At 45.5% G+C, this 20,712-nt stretch overlaps 1 pseudogene; it reads right to left on the reverse strand.

Annotated features, from left to right (window-relative positions):
- LOC135057281 (protein-glutamine gamma-glutamyltransferase 5-like) overlaps window positions 1–16,024 on the reverse strand; it is an 86,732-nt pseudogene extending 70,708 nt beyond the window's left edge.
- Between the last annotated feature and the right edge of the window lie 4,688 nt (window positions 16,025–20,712).

Raw genomic sequence — 20,712 nt, forward strand, 5'->3', positions numbered from 1 at the left:
ATCAGCACATGACGCAAAGAAAAAAAGAGGCGCAATGAGGTAGCTGACTGTGTGAGTAAGATTAGCGACCCTAGTGGCCGACACAAACACCGGGCCCATTTAGGAGTGGCACTGCAGTGTCACGCAGGATGTCCCTTCCAAAAAACCCTCCCCAAACAGCACATGACGCAAAGAAAAATAAAAGAAAAAAGAGGTGCAAGATGGAATTGTCCTTGGGCCCTCCCACCCACCCTTATGTTGTATAAACAAAACAGGACATGCACACTTTAACCAACCCATCATTTCAGTGACAGGGTCTGCCACACGACTGTGACTGATATGACGGGTTGGTTTGGACCCCCCCAAAAAAGAAGCAATTAATCTCTCCTTGCACAAACTGGCTCTACAGAGGCAAGATGTCCACCTCATCATCACCCTCCGATATATCACCGTGTACATCCCCCTCCTCACAGCTTATCAATTCGTCCCCACTGGAATCCACCATCTCAGCTCCCTGTGTACTTTGTGGAGGCAATTGCTGCTGGTCAATGTCTCCGCGGAGGAATTGATTATAATTCATTTTAATGAACATCATCTTCTCCACATTTTCTGGATGTAACCTCGTACGCCGATTGCTGACAAGGTGAGCGGCGGCACTAAACACTCTTTCGGAGTACACACTTGTGGGAGGGCAACTTAGGTAGAATAAAGCCAGTTTGTGCAATGGCCTCCAAATTGCATCTTTTTCCTGCCAGTATAAGTATGGACTGTGTGACGTGCCTACTTGGATGCGGTCACTCATATAATCCTCCACCATTCTTTCAATGGTGAGAGAATCATATGCAGTGACAGTAGACGACATGTCCGTAATCGTTGTCAGGTCCTTCAGTCCGGACCAGATGTCAGCATCAGCAGTCGCTCCAGACTGCCCTGCATCACCGCCAGCGGGTGGGCTCGGAATTCTGAGCCTTTTCCTCGCACCCCCAGTTGCGGGAGAATGTGAAGGAGGAGATGTTGACAGGTCGCGTTCCGCTTGACTTGACAATTTTCTCACCAGCAGGTCTTTCAACCCCAGCAGACTTGTGTCTGCCGGAAAGAGAGATCCAAGGTAGGCTTTAAATCTAGGATCGAGCACGGTGGCCAAAATGTAGTGCTCTGATTTCAACAGATTGACCACCCGTGAATCCTTGTTAAGCGAATTAAGGGCTCCATCCACAAGTCCCACATGCCTAGCGGAATCGCTCCGTGTTAGCTCCTCCTTCAATGTCTCCAGCTTCTTCTGCAAAAGCCTGATGAGGGGAATGACCTGACTCAGGCTGGCAGTGTCTGAACTGACTTCACGTGTGGCAAGTTCAAAGGGCATCAGAACCTTGCACAACGTTGAAATCATTCTCCACTGCGCTTGAGACAGGTGCATTCCACCTCCTATATCGTGCTCAATTGTATAGGCTTGAATGGCCTTTTGCTGCTCCTCCAACCTCTGAAGCATATAGAGGGTTGAATTCCACCTCGTTACCACTTCTTGCTTCAGATGATGGCAGGGCAGGTTCAGTAGTTTTTGGTGGTGCTCCAGTCTTCTGTACGTGGTGCCTGTACGCCGAAAGTGTCCCGCAATTTTTCTGGCCACCGACAGCATCTCTTGCACGCCCCTGTCGTTTTTTAAATAATTCTGCACCACCAAATTCAAGGTATGTGCAAAACATGGGACGTGCTGGAATTTGCCCATATTTAATGCACACACAATATTGCTGGCGTTGTCCGATGCCACAAATCCACAGGAGAGTCCAATTGGGGTAAGCCATTCCGCGATGATCTTCCTCAGTTGCCGTAAGAGGTTTTCAGCTGTGTGCGTATTCTGGAAACCGGTGATACAAAGCGTAGCCTGCCTAGGAAAGAGTTGGCGTTTGCGAGATGCTGCTACTGGTGCCGCCGCTGCTGTTCTTGCGGCGGGAGTCCATACATCTACCCAGTGGGCTGTCACAGTCATATAGTCCTGACCCTGCCCTGCTCCACTTGTCCACATGTCCGTGGTTAAGTGGACATTGGGTACAGCTGCATTTTTTAGGACACTGGTGACTCTTTTTCTGAGGTCTGTGTAAATTTTCGGTATCGCCTGCCTAGAGAAATGGAACCTAGATGGTATTTGGTACCGGGGACACAGTACCTCCAACAAGTCTCTAGTTGGCTCTGCAGTAATGATGGATACCGGAACCACGGTTCTCACCACCCAGGATGCCAAGGCCTCAGTTATCCGCTTTGCAGTAGGATGACTGCTGTGATATTTCATCTTCCTCGCAAAGGACTGTTGGACAGTCAATTGCTTGGTGGAAGTAGTAAAAGTGGTCTTACGACTTCCCCTCGGTGATGACCATCGACTCCCAGCAGCAACAACAGCACACGCAAGGATGCATCGGAGGAATCCCAGGCAGGAGAGGAATTGTCAGAATTGCCAGTGACATTGCCTGCAGGACTATTGGCATTCCTGGGGAAGGAGGAAATTGACACTGAGGGAGTTGGTGGGGTGGTTTGCGTGAGCTTGGTTACAAGAGGAAGGGATTTACTGGTCAGTGGACTGCTTCCGCTGTCACCCAAAGTTTTTGAACTTGTCACTGACTTATTATGAATGCGCTGCAGGTGACGTATAAGGGAGGATGTTCCGAGGTGGTTAACGTCCTTACCCCTACTTATTACAGCTTGACAAAGGGAACACACGGCTTGACACCTGTTGTCCGCATTTCTGTTGAAATAGTTCCACACCGAAGAGCTGATTTTTTTGGTATTTTCACCAGGCATGTCAACGGCCATATTCCTCCCACGGACAACAGGTGTCTCCCCGGGTGCCTGACTTAAACAAACCACCTCACCATCAGAATCCTCCTGGTCAATTTCCTCCCCAGCGCCAGCAACACCCATATCCTCCTCATCCTGGTGTACTTCAACACTGACATCTTCAATCTGACTATCAGGAACTGGACTGCGGGTGCTCCTTCCAGCACTTGCAGGGGGCGTGCAAATGGTGGAAGGCGCATGCTCTTCACGTCCAGTGTTGGGAAGGTCAGGCATCGCAACCGACACAATTGGACTCTCCTTGTGGATTTGGGATTTCGAAGAACGCACAGTTCTTTGCGGTGCTACTGCTTTTGCCAGCTTGAGTCTTTTCATTTTTCTAGCGAGAGGCTGAGTGCCTCCATCCTCATGTGAAGCTGAACCACTAGCCATGAACATAGGCCAGGGCCTCAGCCGTTCCTTGCCACTCCGTGTGGTAAATGGCATATTGGCAAGTTTACGCTTCTCCTCCGACAATTTTATTTTAGGTTTTGGAGTCCTTTTTTTACTGATATTTGGTGTTTTGGATTTGACATGCTCTGTACTATGACATTGGGCATCGGCCTTGGCAGACGACGTTGCTGGCATTTCATCGTCTCGGCCATGACTAGTGGCAGCAGCTTCAGCACGAGGTGGAAGTGGATCTTGATCTTTCCCTAATTTTGGAACCTCAACATTTTTGTTCTCCATATTTTAATAGGCACAACTAAAAGGCACCTCAGGTAAACAATGGAGATGGATGGATACTAGTATACAATTATGGACGGACTGCCGAGTGCCGACACAGAGGTAGCTACAGCCGTGAACTACCGTACTGTGTCTGCTGCTAATATAGACTGGTTGATAAAGAGATGTCGTAGTATGTATGTATGAAGAAGAAAGAAAAAAAAACCACGGTTAGGTGGTATACAATTATGGACGGACTGCCGAGTGCCGACACAGAGGTAGCCACAGCCGTGAACTACCGTACTGTACTGTGTCTGCTGCTAATATAGACTGGTTGATAAAGAGATGTAGTAGTATGTATGTATAAAGAAGAAAGAAAAAAAAACCACGGGTAGGTGGTATACAATTATGGACGGACTGCCGAGTGCCGACACAGAGGTAGCCACAGCCGTGAACTACCGTACTGTACTGTGTCTGCTGCTAATATAGACTGGTTGATAAAGAGATGTCGTAGTATGTATGTATGAAGAAGAAAGAAAAAAAAACCACGGTTAGGTGGTATACAATTATGGACGGACTGCCGAGTGCCGACACAGAGGTAGCCACAGCCGTGAACTACCGTACTGTACTGTGTCTGCTGCTAATATAGACTGGTTGATAAAGAGATGTCGTAGTATGTATGTATAAAGAAGAAAGAAAAAAAAACCACGGTTAGGTGGTATACAATTATGGACGGACTGCCGAGTGCCGACACAGAGGTAGCCACAGCCGTGAACTACCGTACTGTACTGTGTCTGCTGCTAATATAGACTGGTTGATAAAGAGATGTCGTAGTATGTATGTATGAAGAAGAAAGAAAAAAAAACCACGGTTAGGTGGTATACAATTATGGACGGACTGCCGAGTGCCGACACAGAGGTAGCCACAGCCGTGAACTACCGTACTGTACTGTGTCTGCTGCTAATATAGACTGGTTGATAAAGAGATGTCGTAGTATGTATGTATAAAGAAGAAAGAAAAAAAAACCACGGTTAGGTGGTATACAATTATGGACGGACTGCCGAGTGCCGACACAGAGGTAGCCACAGCCGTGAACTACCGTACTGTACTGTGTCTGCTGCTAATATAGACTGGTTGATAAAGAGATGTAGTAGTATGTATGTATAAAGAAGAAAGAAAAAAAAACCACGGGTAGGTGGTATACAATTATGGATGGACTGCCGAGTGCCGACACAGAGGTAGCTACAGCCGTGAACTACCGTACTGTGTCTGCTGCGACTGGATGATAAATAATGATATAAAAAAAATATATATATCACTACTGCAGCCGGACAGGTATATATATTATATAATGACGGACCTGCTGGACACTGTCTGTCAGCAGAATGAGTTTTTTATAGAATAAAAAAAAAAACACCACACAAGTGAAGTCACACGACGAGTGTTTAACTTTTTCAGGCAATCACAATATAGTATACTACTAACTATACTGGTGGTCAGTGTGGTCAGGTCACTGGTCAGTCACACTGGCAGTGGCACTCCTGCAGCAAAAGTGTGCACTGTTTAATTTTAATATAATATGTACTCCTGGCTCCTGCTATAACCTATAACTGGCACTGCAGTGCTCCCCAGTCTCCCCCACAATTATAAGCTGTGTGAGCTGAGCACAGTCAGATATATAATATATACATAGATGATGCAGCACACTGGGCTGAGCAGTGCACACAGATATGGTATGTGACTGTCTTGTACTCCTGGCTCCTGCTATAACCTATAACTGGCACTGCAGTGCTCCCCAGTCTCCCCCACAATTATAAGCTGTGTGAGCTGAGCACAGTCAGATATATAATATATACATAGATGATGCAGGCATGCAGCACACTGGGCTGAGCAGTGCACACAGATATGGTATGTGACTGAGTCACTGTGTGTACCATTTTTTTCAGGCAGAGAACGGATATATTAAATAAAACAACTGCACTGCTGGTGGTCACTGTGGTCAGTCACTAAACTCTGCACTCTCTTCTACAGTATCAGCCTCAGGTCAATCTCTCTCTCTCTCTCCTAATCTAAATGGAGAGGACGCCAGCCACGTCCTCTCCCTATCAATCTCAATGCACGTGTGAAAATGGCGGCGACGCGCGGCTCCTTATATAGAATCCGAGTCTCGCGAGAATCCGACAGCGTCATGATGACGTTCGGGCGCGCTCGGGTTAACCGAGCAAGGCGGGAAGATCCGAGTCGCTCGGACCCGTGAAAAAAAACATGAAGTTCGTGCGGGTTCGGATTCAGAGAAACCGAACCCGCTCATCTCTAGTTGCTACCCTGATACAGCAAGCCATGCTCATTCATGACATATTCTTGTCTCAAGGACTCTTCTCCCAGGAAGACATCATCATCTGTAAACAGAAACTAGTTACTGGAATCACTTGTACATTTTGTAGTTGCACTCAACACCCAGAGAGCTGTCATCTACCCAACATTGCACATAGTATAGTACAGACAAACACTGTAAGTTTCATTTAGGCTTTTATGTTTTTCTTTTCACTGTACTTTTGACAAAAGCAAAACCTATACTAATATTCCGTATCCTTTACTTTATGTCTGTATTGATGGAAATGGTGATCAGGATGTCCTATAAGCTACTGTATACTGTATTCACCTTTCACATGTACCATCTACTTGCATTTGAATTTGTATTATGCATGTGTCTAATGGCTGTGGGCAATGTACCATGAGAAAAATTCTGCATGTACATGTGTGCACGCCTTGTACACTGATTAGTACACTCACAGTGCAAAAATGCACTATTGTGGTCAGAGGAGGGAAGATGGGATGGCAAAACCTTTGTTGACACCCTTCTCTGCTCAAGATCAGCTCCATCTACCAGTGTGCATAACAGTGAGTACAGTTGTTCCTGCTTTATCTACACTACACTGGTTAAGTAACTGGGCTCTTTGTAGTTGTAAGGCATCTGCTGGTGTGTTTAGAAACTCTGCTCCATCCTCAAGCCTGTACACACATATTTCCAACATCCCTCAATGGAAATCTTTAGGGAAACCCAAACCTATTACCCAGATTTAAAAAAAAAACTTGGTTGGGGAGTGTTGTACGATACTGTCTGGCAGTAGTTATGGTTCTGGTGTCCTTCATGGACCATGCACTATTTACTTCTTCTCTTTCCTCGCTGCTGTAGCTTCACCAATATGACCTGTTCAGCAGTTATAGGGGACTTTCTACTTTTGGAGCAGCCAGGAAACAGGCAGTACTGGTAAAACATATATTTATACTGATTGCTATATTGTTAAGGAATGATGGAGCCCTCAACTTATAACATGACTGTAGTTCTGAATTGCTAGGCTTCATTATCAGAGATACTGGCTCCACAATATGGCTGTCTCAAGTGCATGTTGGTGGAAAACGCTCTTTAAAGTTTCAACTAGGTAACACCTTCCTTGTTTAAAGTAAGAGGAAATAATTAAAAAAGATCTTATATGCTATTTAATACTTATATATTTTATGGGACCTATGTGGTGGAGAAGTACATGTGGAAGTGTAATTACTTCAAATGCACAGTGCACTCTTTATAAAAATAGACCGTCTCTTCCCCAAATGCTCCACAATCCCCAGGGTACAATGGCTTTTGGTGCTTCAATTAACTCTGTGAGTCAGTGAAGTCATAGCCACCTGCTATAGTGAACACCAGCCCCAATTCTATTGAGGGTAGATGACGACAGACTGTAACAAGCAAAAGGCTTCCAGCCCAATTCTGAAAAGTGCTGGGTTAGTTTATTCCCCCAAATGGGAAATACATATGGATGTTATTTAAAGGGAGTTTATACAGGTTGAGTATCCCATATCCAAATATTCCGAAATATGGAATATTCCGAAATACAGAATTTTTGCAGTGAGACTGAGATATTAAAACCTTTGTTTTCTGATGGCTCAATGTACACAAACTTTGTTTAATACACAAAGTTATTAAAAATATTGTATTAAATGACCTTCTGGCTGTGTGTATAAGGTGTATATGAAACATAAATGAATTGTGTGAATGTACACACACTTTGATTAATGCACAACGTTATTAAAAATATTGGCTGAAATTACCTTCAGGCTGTGTGTATAAGGTGTATATGAAATATAAATGCATTCACTGCTTAGACTTGGGTCCCATCGCCAAGATATTTCATTATGGTATGCAATTATTCCAAAATACGGAAAAATTCGATATCCAAAATACTTCTGGTCCCAAGCATTTTGGATACGGGATACTCAACCTGTATTACTGCGGATACAAGAAAAATGAAAATTGTTTGTTAAATAGTTTTTAAACAATTGTGCAAAATGGTGAAGGGTGTATTTTAGTGCATTTTAAAATTTAGCATTTTTGTGTTTTTCTATATTTTCTCTCTTTATGAGAGGCAGGTGTCTTCTAGACTTCTGTTGTCTGGGGAGAAGTCAGGAAGATTCCCAGAGTTCTTCAGTACATGGCCGGTAGCTTATCACACTGCTGTTGCAAGTTCCACATAGCAGATTTAATTTTAGCACGCCACCCTCATGGTCTTCTTCTCATAGTGGAAAGAAGCCCAGGCTTTCCATTAGTGGAGGCGACTGAGAATTGCTTGGAGAGGGGGAGTCAAGATCAGAACTAACTTCTACTGAAAGGCTGCATGACCAGCACCCAGGAAATATTGGTAAAGCGGTAAGGTTCCACTGATAGACTATTGATACTTTGTACCTGGGGAAGTGGTTGCCCAATAATTCAGTAGATGGACCTGTGCTATTTATTCAACGAGTTGTTGGTCTCGGGCAGTGGCAGTTGCAGAGGTGGAGCTGTAGCGCATTCCAAAGTTCAAGTAGCGGAGCCACACCAGCTGCCAGTGATTCCTGGCCGGTGATGTCTGGCAGAGTTTAGGGTGGCAGTTGGTGTGGCTCCCCTATTTGAATTTTGGACTGCACTGAAGCCCCACCTCTGGACCCACCACCTGTCAAGGTATACAGTGCTTGGTTCTTTCTGATTTGCTCATCTCTAGTGGTTACTAATGTTATGTTTAGACTGGTGGAGGGCTACTAGTGCTGAATAGTTTAAGCCATCAAATAGAAGCAACAACTTTACCTATTATTTTTACAAATCAATCAGGTTTTGTATTTTTGTTTTGATTGCTGTAAACAAATCTTGAATCAATTACAAACTTTATAGTTTATACCAATTACATATTGTACTGAGTCCTACTTGTCCAATACTTATGAAACATTGGGCCTGATTCAGTTTAGTATGTAAACCCGATGGCTTACTTATCAACTAAATAGTGAGGGAACTACGCACGCGCACAAACTGTTCTGCGCAATGTGCAGAACGAGTGCTGCGTGATCTCTCGCAGTCCCTTCTTAGCCACAGCAGAAGTTTTGGGTGAAGCAGGGGCAGGACAGGGACCATTCTTTAAAATGACAGACTTCCTGGTCCTGGCAGAAGAGTTCCGATAGCCAGTGTGAGTAAGCTCCGGCTTACTCGGGTAAATTGATGGCTGCTTCCTTGTGGCTCTGTAATACCGTACATATCTGAATCAGACCCATTATCTGATAAAATGTAGATACAGACAAGTAATTGCAATGAGTAAGATCAAAATATCTTTTGGTTACTTAATTTTTAGGCATTCACTAAAAATCATCTCATTTGTACTTATAACTATTTACCTGAGCACCAAGGGTTAAAAAGTAAAATGAAGTCCCCCAGGACATAGGATTTGGAGATTTCCCAGTACGTCCCTTCCAGGAATAGACTGTAGCGCCCAATACAGGCTGTTGCTGCAGTACAAATAGTGATTGTTAAAGAAGTCATAGTTTCACTTTCCACTTCGGCACTCCATGTCTGGCTGCCACTCAGCTTTGTTACTGGGAACTGAATGAGAGTTCCTGCTTGTTGGGATGGGTATGGGCCTGAAAAAGAAATTATATAATGAGTAAATACAGATGAGAGGATATTATTCTCCTCTCTGAATTGTCAGGCATCAGAGCCGGACCTAACCAGTATGATGCCCTAGGCAAGTTTTTGGCTGGTGCCCCCTAGCACCACCACTAGTTCCGCCTGGGACCCTGCACCCCTTTCCCAGCACCATCACCCATAGCAGTTCTCATTTTGGTGCTCCTACCCCCTATATTTTAAATAGGAGCAGTGCCCCAAAAAGGGAGCGTGTTCTTGCTGGGAAGGGGCATGGCCACACAATAGTACCGCCAATTCAAATTACGGCACACAATAGTGCAATTGTATTCACATTATATCATGCGATAGTGTCTCGTATTTACTTTACATAACACAGTAGTACCACTTTACCTTATATACTTTACTCCTCACAGTAGTGCCCCTTATTCACATTACATTACATCACAGAGAATTGCCCCTTATTCACAATACACCACACCATATTGCTCTTTATTCACATTAGATCACAGTAGTGCCCTTTCTGCTGATTAAAATGATATGCAGCATGCCTATACTCTGTGTGCGACTGTGGCTGTATCTGCATATGAAATACTACGCTACAGTGATTTCCAGGAATACACTGTAACATAGCATTTCATATGCAGATACAGCAGCAGTCATATGCAGAATACAGGCATGATGCATCTCATTTTAATCAGCAGAAGCTGCTTGTGCCCCTAGGCATTCCAAATACCCTAGGCAGTTGCCTACTTTGCCTATGCTTAGGGCCGGTTCTGTCAGGCATACACCAGTGACGTGCGGTGGGGTGAGGCAGGTGACCTCACCACACGTCCCTGGCATACACTGTTGCCTTCAGACAAGTTTGGTTTGGTTCCTCTCCAGCAAATTAGATTTGTTAGGTCCAAACTTTTAGAAGCCAGATGACCAACATCAAAAACCAAGCAATTAATGAGAGTACTGTATATACACTGTAGTTCATGAACTGAAACAATACAATAGCTTAGGGATAAGATGATCTGTATGATGCGATAAAATCCAAACAATCACAATAAAAAAATGTGTTTGTTACATACTGTAGCCATTATACAAATGTAAGATTTAATAAGCATTTCAAAGAGATGCCTATCCAAACTCTTAAATAAACATTAAATGCCTTATTCTAAGTATCTGAACTGCAGGGTTCTGATGTCTGGGACTCCAATTTGGGAGATATTCGCCCCTCTCCTCCTTTTTTCTCCCTTCCTGTCCAGATAATCTCTAATGCCTGCTTCTCATACCACTGATGGCAGAATCAGCACGCTCTCGTACAGGTTTTAAAATTTTGTAGTCAAAGGTAACAAGAGAAGTAGTTGTCAAAGGGGTTAAAAGATAGGAGTCTGAGTAGCTTGCGAGTAGAGGTCCAGGACAGTGGACTGCTGATGTTCTGATACCTAGGAAAGGCTGGTTTAATATTAAAACAAATGTTTAATGGCCTACCCTTTTAGGAAGGGAGATTATTGTAGACAAATAACATACCTGTTTGTGCTGTAAGCCTCAAGTTATTTAACTTCTTCTCTTTGCCCAGGGTGTTTAACAGTAACTTGATGTTAAAAGGCTTGCCTCTACGGAGATAGAGCTCCCTGCTCCGGATGCTGTGCGTATTATGCTCTTGTCCATTTTTGAGTTTGTAGGTGTCGATCCTTGAAATTTCTGGTGCTGTTAATAAACAAAAGGTTTGAGCTGTATGTTTAGGTGGAATGGAGAAAAGAATGTGTATGACAAAGAAATGTTGGAAAATATACTATACAGTGCATCCGGAAAGTATTCACAGCGCTTCACTGTTTTCACATTTTGTTATGTTACAGCTAGTGATGAGCGGGTTCGGTTCCTCGGGATCCGAACCCCCCCCGAACTTCACCCATTTTACACGGTTCCGAGGCAGCCTCGGATCTTCCCGCCTTGCTCGGTTAACCAGAACGCCCCCGAACGTCATCATCCCGCTGTCGGATTCTCGCAAGATTCGTATTCTATATAAGGAGCCGCGTGTCGCCGCCATTTTCTCTTGTTCTTTGGAGATGATAGCGAGAGGACGTTGCTGCGTTCTCTCAGTTTCTGTGTTCAGTGTGCTGCAAATATCTGTGCTCAGTGTGCTGCAAATATCTGTGCTCAGTGTGCTGCAAATATCTGTGCTCAGTGTGCTTGCAAATATCTGTGCTCAGTGTGCTGAAAATATCTACGTTCTCTGCTTGAAAAACGCTCCATATCTGTGCTGCATTGTAGTATATAGTAGGAGGACAGTGCAGAATTTTGCTGTGACCACCAGTATATATATAGCAGTACGGTACAGTAGTCCACTGCTCTACTTCTGTGTCGTCAAGTATACTATGCATCCATACCTGTGCTGCATTTTAGTTGTGCGCAGTATATAGTAGGAGGACAGTGCAGAATTTTGCTGACCACCAGTATATATATAGCAGTACGGTACAGTAGTCCACTGCTCTACCTCTGTGTTGTCAAGTATACTATGCATCCATACCTGTGCTGCATTTTAGTTGTGCGCAGTATATAGTAGGAGGACAGTGCAGAATTTTGCTGACCACCAGTATATATATAGCAGTACGGTACAGTAGTCCACTGCTCTACCTCTGTATAGTCAAGTATACTACAAAAGTTCAGTAAAATGACCAAAAAATCAAAATGAAAAGCGTCTAATGAGAAGCGTAAACTTGCCAATATGCCATTTACGACACGGAGTGGCAAGGAACGGCTGAGGCCCTGGCCTATGTTCATGGCTAGTGGTTCAGATTCACATGAGGATGGAAGCACTCATCCTCTCGTTAGAAAACTGCAGTGCCACTCCTAGATGGGCCAGGTGTTTGTGTCGGCCACTTGGGTCGCTTAGCTTAGCCATCCAGCAACCTTGGTGCACCTCTTTGTTTCTTTGCATCATGTGCTGTTTGGGGACTATTTTTGAAATCGGCCATCCTGTCTGACACTGCAGTGCCACTCCTAGATGGGCCAGGTGTTTGTGTCGGCCACTTGGGTCACTTAGCTTAGTCATCCAGCAACCTCGGTGAAAATTTTAGGACTAAAAATAATATTGTGAGGTGTTCAGAATAGACTGGAAATGAGTGGAAATTATGGTTATTGAGGTTAATAATACTGTGGGATCAAAATGACCCCCAAATTCTATGATTTAAGCTGTTTTTGAGGGGTTTTTGTAAAAAAACACCTGAATCCAAAACACACCCGAATCCAACAAAAAAATTTCAGGGAGATTTTGCCAAAACGCGTCCGAATCCAAAACACGGTCGCGGAACCGAATCCAAAACCAAAACAAAAAACCCGAAAAATTTCCGGTGCATAATTACTAGTGATGAGCGGGTTAGGTTTCTCGGAAACCGAACCCCCCCCAAACTTCACCCATTTTACACGGGCCGAGGTAGGTTCGAACCTTCCCACCTTGCTCGGCTAACCCGAGCGCGCCCGAACGTCATCATCCCGCTGTCAGATTCTCGCGAGATTCGGATTCTATATAAGCAGCCGCGCGTCGCCGCCATTTTCACTCGTGCATTGGAGATGATAGGGAGAGGACGTGGCTGGCGTCCTCTCCGTTTATTGTTGAACTTGATTGCTTTATTGCTTAATTGTGGGGAGGACTGGGGAGCAGCTGTTAGGAGGAGTACAGTGCAGAGTTTTGCTGATAAGTGAAAACCAGTTTTATCCGTTCTCTGCCTGAAAAAAACGCTCCATATCTGTGCTCAGTGTGCTGCATAATATATCTGTGCTCACACTACTTAATTGTGGGGACTGGGGAGCAGCTGTATTATATAGCAGGAGTACAGTGCAGAGTTTTGCTGACAGTGACCACCAGTATACGTTGTCTGCCTGAAAAACACTCCATATCTGTGCTCAGTGTGCTGCTTTATTGTGGGGACTGGGGACCACCAGTATAATTAATATTATATAGGAGGAGTACAGTGCAGAGTTTTGCTGACCAGTGACCACCAGTATACTATATATAGCAGTACGATACGGAAGGCCACTGCTGTGCCTACCTCTGTGTCGTCATTAAGTATACTATCCATCTACATTCTATACCTGTGGTGCATTTTAGTTTTGCAGTTTGCTGACACAGTGACCACCAGTATACTATATAAAGCAGTACGATACGGAAGGCCACTGCTGTGCCTACCTCTGTGTCGTCATTAAGTATACTATCCATCTACATTCTATACCTGTGGTGCATTTTAGTTTTGCAGTTTGCTGACACAGTGACCACCAGTATACTATATATAGCAGTACGATCCGGAAGGCCACTGCTGTGCCTACCTCTGTGTCGTCATTAAGTATACTATCCATCTACATTCTATACCTGTGGTGCATTTTAGTTTTGCAGTTTGCTGACACAGTGACCACCAGTATACTATATATAGCAGTACGATACGGAAGGCCACTGCTGTGCCTACCTCTGTGTCGTCATTAAGTATACTATCCATCGACATTCTATACCTGTGGTGCATTTTAGTTTTGCAGTTTGCTGACACAGTGACCACCAGCATACTATATATAGCAGTACGATACGGAAGGCCACTGCTGTGCCTACCTCTGTGTCGTTATTAAGTATACTATCCATCTACATTCTATACCTGTGGTGCATTTTAGTTTTGCAGTTTGCTGACACAGTGACCACCAGTATACTATATATAGCAGTACGATACGGAAGGCCACTGCTGTGCCTACCTCTGTGTCGTCATTAAGTATACTATCCATCTACATTCTATACCTGTGGTGCATTTTAGTTTTGCAGTTTGCTGACACAGTGACCACAAGTAAACTCTTTATAGCAGTACGATACGGAAGGCCACTGCTGTGCCTACCTCTGTGTCGTCATTAAGTATACTATCCATCTACATTCTATACCTGTGGTGCGCCTCTTTTTTTCTTTGCATCATGTGCTGTTTGGGGACAATTTTTTTGAAGTGCCATCCTGTCTTGACACTGCAGTGCCACTCCTAGATGGGCCAGGTGTTTGTGTCGGCCACTTGTGTCGCTTACCTTAGTCACACAGCGACCTTGGTGCGCCTCTTTTTTTCTTTGCATCATGTGCTGTTTGGGGACAATTTTTTTGAAGTGCCATCCTGTCTTGACACTGCAGTACCACTCCTAGATGGGCCAGGTGTTTGTGTCGGCCACTTGTGTCGCTTAGCTTAGTCACACAGCGACCTTGGTGCGCCTCTTTTTTTCTTTGCATCATGTGCTGTTTGGGGCCAATTTTTTTGAAGTGCCATCCTGTCTTGACACTGCAGTGCCACTCCTAGATGGGCCAGGTGTTTGTGTCGGCCACTTGTGTCGCTTAGCTTAGTCACACAGCGACCTTGGTGCGCCTCTTTTTTTCTTTGCATCATGTGCTGTTTGGGGACAATTTTTTTGAAGTGCCATCCTGCCTGACACTGCAGTGCCACTCCTAGATGGGCCAGGTGTTTGTGTCGGCTACTTGTGTCGCTTAGCTTAGCCATCCAGCGGCCTCGGTGCAAATTGTAGGACTAAAAATAATATTGTGAGGTGTGAGGTGTTCAGAATAGACTGGAAATGAGTGGAAATTATGGTAATTGAGGTTAATAATACTATGGGATCAAAATGACCCCCAAATTCTATGATTTAAGCTGTTTTTTAGGGTTTTTTGAAAAAAACACCCGAATCCAAAACACACCCGAATCCGACAAAAAAATTTCGGTGAGGTTTTGCCAAAACGTGTCCGAATCCAAAACACGGCCGCGGAACCGAATCCAAAACCAAAACACAAAACCCGAAAATGTCCGGTGCACATCACTACTAGTTACAGCCTTATTCCAAAATGGAATAAATTAATTTTCCCCTCAAAATTCTACACACAATACCCCATAATGACAACGTGAAAAAAGTTGTTTTGTGATATTTGCAAATTCATTAAAAATAATAAACTATAAGCCAGTACTCACGGCCCGATTTGGGAGAGATGTGTGCTAAGTGAACCACTCAGTACACATTTCTCCCACCGCTCAGCACAGCGCGATGTGTGCTGAGCGTGCGGGGGGAGACGGGGGGGGCGCTCATTTCACCCAGCAGGTGAAATGAGCGACCTGCTAGATTGGCCTGCACAGCAGGCCAATCTAGCACCAGCGACAGCGATGCGCAGCCCCGCGCATCGCTATCGCTGTGGGGGGTACACACGGAGCGATCATGCTTAAAATCTAAGCAATCTAGTCAGATTGATTAGATTTTAAGCAGCTCCGTGAGTACCCCCCTTAAGAAATCACATGCACGTATGTATTCACAGCCTTTGCCATGAAGCTCAAAATTGAGCTCAGGTACATCCTGTTTCCACTGATCATCCTTGAGATGTTCCTACATCTTAATTGGAGTCCACATGTGGTAAATTCAGTTGATTGGGCCTGATTTAGAAAGGCACACACCTGTATATGTAAGGTCCCACACTTGACAGTGCATGTCTGAGCACAAACCAAGCATGAAGTCAAAGGAATTGTATGTAGACCTCCGATACAGGACTGTCTTGAGGCACAAATCTGGGGAATAGTACAGAAAAATGTCTTCTGCTTTGAAGGTCTCAATGAGCACAGTGGCCTCCATCATCCGTAAATGGAAGAAGTTCAGAACCATCAGGACTCTTCCTAGAGCTGGCCGGCTGTCTAAACTGAGCGATCGGGGGAGAAGGGCCCTAGTCAGGGAGGTGACCAAGAACAAGATGGTCACTCTGTCAGAGCTACAGTATTCCTCTGTGGAGAGAAAGGAGAACCTTCCAGAAGGACAACCATCTCTGCAGCAATCCACCAATCAGGCCTGTATAGTAGAGTGGTTAGACGGAAGCAACTCCTTAGTAAAAAGCACATGGCAGCCCACCTGGAGTTTGCCGGAATGCACCTAAAGAAACAAAATTCTCTGGTCTCATGAGACTAAGATTGAATTCTTTGGTGTGAATGCCAGGTGTCATGTTTGGAGGAAAACAGGCACCGCTTATCTACAGGCCAATACCATCCCTACAGTGAAGCACGGTGGTGGCAGCATCATGCTGTGGGGATGTTCTTCAGCGGCAGGAACTGGGAGACTAGTCAGGATAGAGGGAAAGATCAATGCAGCAATGCACAGAGACATCCTGGATGAAAAGCTGCTCCAGAGCGCTCTTGACCCCAGACTGGGGCGACGGTTCATCTTTCAGCAGGACAACGACCCAAAGCACACAGCCAAGATCCCAGACTCAAATCTGATTGAACATCTCTGGAGAGATCTAAAAATGGCTGTGCATCGACGCTTCCCATCAAATCTGATGGAGCTTGAGAGGTGCTGCAAAGAGAAATGGGCGAAACCGGCCAAAGATAGGTGTGCTAAGCTTGTGGCATCATATTCAAAAAGACTTGAGGCTGGAATTGCTGTCAAAGGTGCATCAACAAAGCAAAGGCTATGAATACTATGAATACTTATGTACATGTGATTTCTTAGGTTTTTATTTTTAATAAATGTGCAAAAACCACAAAAAAAAACTTTTTTCACATTGTCATTATGGGGGTATTGTGTGCAGAATTTTGAGTGAAAAAATGAAGTTATTCCATTTTGGAATAAGGCTGTAACATAACATAACAAAATGTGGAAAAAATAAGATTTTACTTACCGGTAAATCTATTTCTCGTAGTCCGTAGTGGATGCTGGGGACTCCGTAAGGACCATGGGGATAGACGGACTCCGCAGGAGATAGGGCACTTTAAGAAAGCTTTGGATTCTGGGTGTGCACTGGCTCCTCCCTCTATGCCCCTCCTCCAGACCTCAGTTAGAGAAACTGTGCCCAGAAGAGCTGACAGTACAAGGAAAGGATTTTGGTAATCCAGGGCAAAATTCATACCAGCCACACCAATCACACCGTATAACCTGAGTTTATAACAACCAGTCAACAGTATGACAACAACAGAGCATCAGGTCCAACCCTGATGCAACCATAACATAACCCATATTGAAGCAATAACTATATACAAGCATTGCAGCAGAAGTCCGCACTTGGGACGGGCGCCCAGTATCCACTACGGACTACGAGAAATAGATTTACTGGTAAGTAAAATCGTATTTTCTCTAACGTCCTAGTGGATGCTGGGGACTCCGTAAGGACCATGGGGATTATACCAAAGCTCCCAAACGGGCGGGAGAGTGCGGATGACTCTGCAGCATCGATTGAGCAAACACAAGGTCCTCCTCAGCCAGGGTATCAAACTTGTAGAACTTTGCAAAAGTGTTTGAACCTGACCAAGTAGCCGCTCGGCAAAGCTGTAATGCCGAGACCCCTCGGGCAGCCGCCCAAGAAGAGCCCACCTTCCTAGTGGAATGGGCCTTTACTGATTTTGGCAGCAGCAATCCAGCCGCAGAATGAGCCTGCTGAATCGTGTTACAGATCCAGCGAGCAATAGTTTGCTTTGAAGCAGGAGCACCAAGCTTGTTGGAAGCATACAGGAGAAACAAAAACTCTGTTTTCCTGACCCTAGCCATTCTGGCTACATAAACCTTCAAAGCCCTGACCACATCAAGCAACTCGGAATCCTCCAAGTCAGTAGTAGCCACAGGCACCACCATAGGTTGGTTTATATGAAAGGATGAAACCACTTTCTGCAGAAATTATGGACGGGTCCGCAATTCTGCTATATCCGCATGGAAAACCAGATAGGGGCTTTTATGTGACAAAGCCGCCAACTCTGACACATGCCTAGCCGAAGCCAAGGCTAATAGCATGACCACCTTCCACGTGAGATATTTCAACTCCACCGTTTTGAGTGGTCCAAACCAGTGGGATTTCAGGAAACTCAACACCACGTTAAGATCCCAAGGTGCCACTGGAGGCACAAAAGAGGGCTGAATATGCAGCACTCCATTTACAACCTCTGAACTTCAGGTAGAGAAGTCCACTCCTTTTGAAAGAAAATGGATAGGGCCGAAATCTGGACCTTAATGGAACCCAATTTTAGGCCCAAATTCACTCCTGACTACAGAAGTGAAGGAACGGCCCAGCTGGAATTCCTCCGTAGGGGCATTCCTGGCCTCACACCAAGCAACATATTTTCGCCATATACGGTGATAATGTTGAGCTGTTACGTCCTTCCTAGCCTTTATCAGCGTAGGAATGACCCCATCCGGAATGCCTTTCTCTGCTAGGATCCGGCGTTCAACCGCCATGCTGTCAAACGCAGCTGCGGCAAGTCTTGGAACAGACAGGGCCCCTGTTGCAACAAGTCCTGTCTTAGAGGAAGAGGCCACGGGTCCTCTGTGAGCATTTCTTGCAGATCTGGATACCAAGTCCTTCGTGGCCATCTGGAACAATGAATATTGTTCTCACTCCTCTTTTTCTTATTATCCTCAACACCTTGGGTATGAGAGGAAGAGTAGGGAATACATAGACCGACTGGAACACCCACTGTGTCACCAGGGCGTCTACAGCTATCGCCTGAGGGTCTCTTGACCTGGCGCAATACTGTACCTCTGTAGCTTTTTGTTGAAGCGGGATGCCATCATGTCCACCTGTGGCAGTCCCCACCGACTTGTAATCTGTGCGAAGACCTCCTGATGAAGTCCCCACTCTCCCGGGTGGAGGTAGTGTCTGCTGCGGAAGCCTGCTTCCCAGTTGTCCACTCCCGGGATGAACACTGCTGACAGTGCGCTTACGTGATTCTCCTCCCAGCGAAGAATTCTGGTGGCTTCCGCCATCGCCACTCTGCTCCTTGTGCCGCCTTGTCGGTTTACATGAGCCACTGCGGTGATGTTGTCTGACTGAATCAGAACCAGTTGGTCGCGAAGCAAGTTCTCCGCTTGACGCAGGGCGTTGTATATGGCCCTTAACTCCAGGATGTTGATGTGAAGGCAAGTCTCTTGACTTGACCACAGACCTTGGAAATCTCTTCCCTGTGTGACTGCTCCCCACCCTCGGAGGCTTGCATCCGTGGTCACCAGGACCCAGTCCTGAATGCCGAATCTGCGGCACTCTAGAAGGTGAGCGCTCTGCAGCCACCACAGAAGAGACACCCTGGCCCTGGGGGATAGGGTGATTAACCGATGCATCTGAAGATGTGATCCGGACCACTTGTCCAGTACGCCCCATTCTAAGGTCCTCGCATGGAACCTGCCGAAGGGAATGGCCTCTATGATGCCACCATCTTTCCCAGGACTCAAGTGCAGTGATGCACTGACACCTGTTTTGGTTTAAATAGGTTCCTGACCAGTGTCATGTGTCTAGAATCATGCCCAGGAAAGGCAGACTAGTCGTAGGAACCAACTGCGACTTTGGAATATTTAGAATCAAGCCGTGTTGCCGTAACACTTCCAGAGAAAGTGCTACGCTAATCAGCAACTGCTCTCTTGATCTCGCCTTTATGAGGAGATCGTCCAAATATGGGATAATTGTGACCCCTTGCTTCCTCAGGAGTACCATCATTTCCGCCATCAGCTTGGTAAATATTCTCGGTGCCGTGGAGAGACCAAACGGCAACGTCTGAAATTGGTAATGACAATCCTGTACCACAAATCTGAGGTACGCCTGATGAGGTGGATAAATGGGGACATGAAGGTATGCATCCTTTATGTCCAGAGACACCATAAAATCCCCCCCTTCCAGGCTTGCAATGATCGCTCTCAGCGATTCCATCTTGAACTTGAACCTTTTCAGGTATATGTTCAGGGATTTTAAATTCAATATGGGTCTGACCGAACCGTCCGGTTTCGGGACTACAAACATGGTCGAATAATAACCCCTTCCCTGTTAAAGGAGGGGAACCTTGATCACCACCTGTTGAAGATACAATTTGTGAATTGCAGTTAACACTATTTCCCTCTCGTGGGGGGAAGCTGGTCGGGCCGATTTGAGGTATCGGTGAGGGGCATCTCTTCGACTTCCAGCTTGTATCCCTGAGACACAATTTTTATTGCCCAGGGATCCACCTGGAAGTGAACCCACTTGTGGCTGAAATTTCGAAGACGTGCCCCCACCAGGCCTAGTTACGCCTGTGGAGCCCCAGTGTCCTGCGGTGGATTTTGTAGAGGCCGGGGAGGACTTCTGTTCCTGGGAACTAGCTGTGTTGTGCAGCTTCTTTCCTCTGCCCCTGCCTCTGGCAAGAAAGGACGCACCTCGGACTTTATTGCTTTGTGATCGAAAGGACTGCATTTGATAATGTCGTGCTTTCTTAGGCTGTGCGGGAATATAAGGCAAAAGATCAGAATTACCAGCTATAGCTGTGGAGACCAGGTCCGAGAGCCCTTCTCCACACAATTCCTCAGCCTTGTAAGGTAAACCT

Source organism: Pseudophryne corroboree, chromosome 3, assembly GCF_028390025.1.
Source record: "Pseudophryne corroboree isolate aPseCor3 chromosome 3, aPseCor3.hap2, whole genome shotgun sequence".
Lineage (NCBI taxonomy): Eukaryota > Metazoa > Chordata > Amphibia > Anura > Myobatrachidae > Pseudophryne > Pseudophryne corroboree.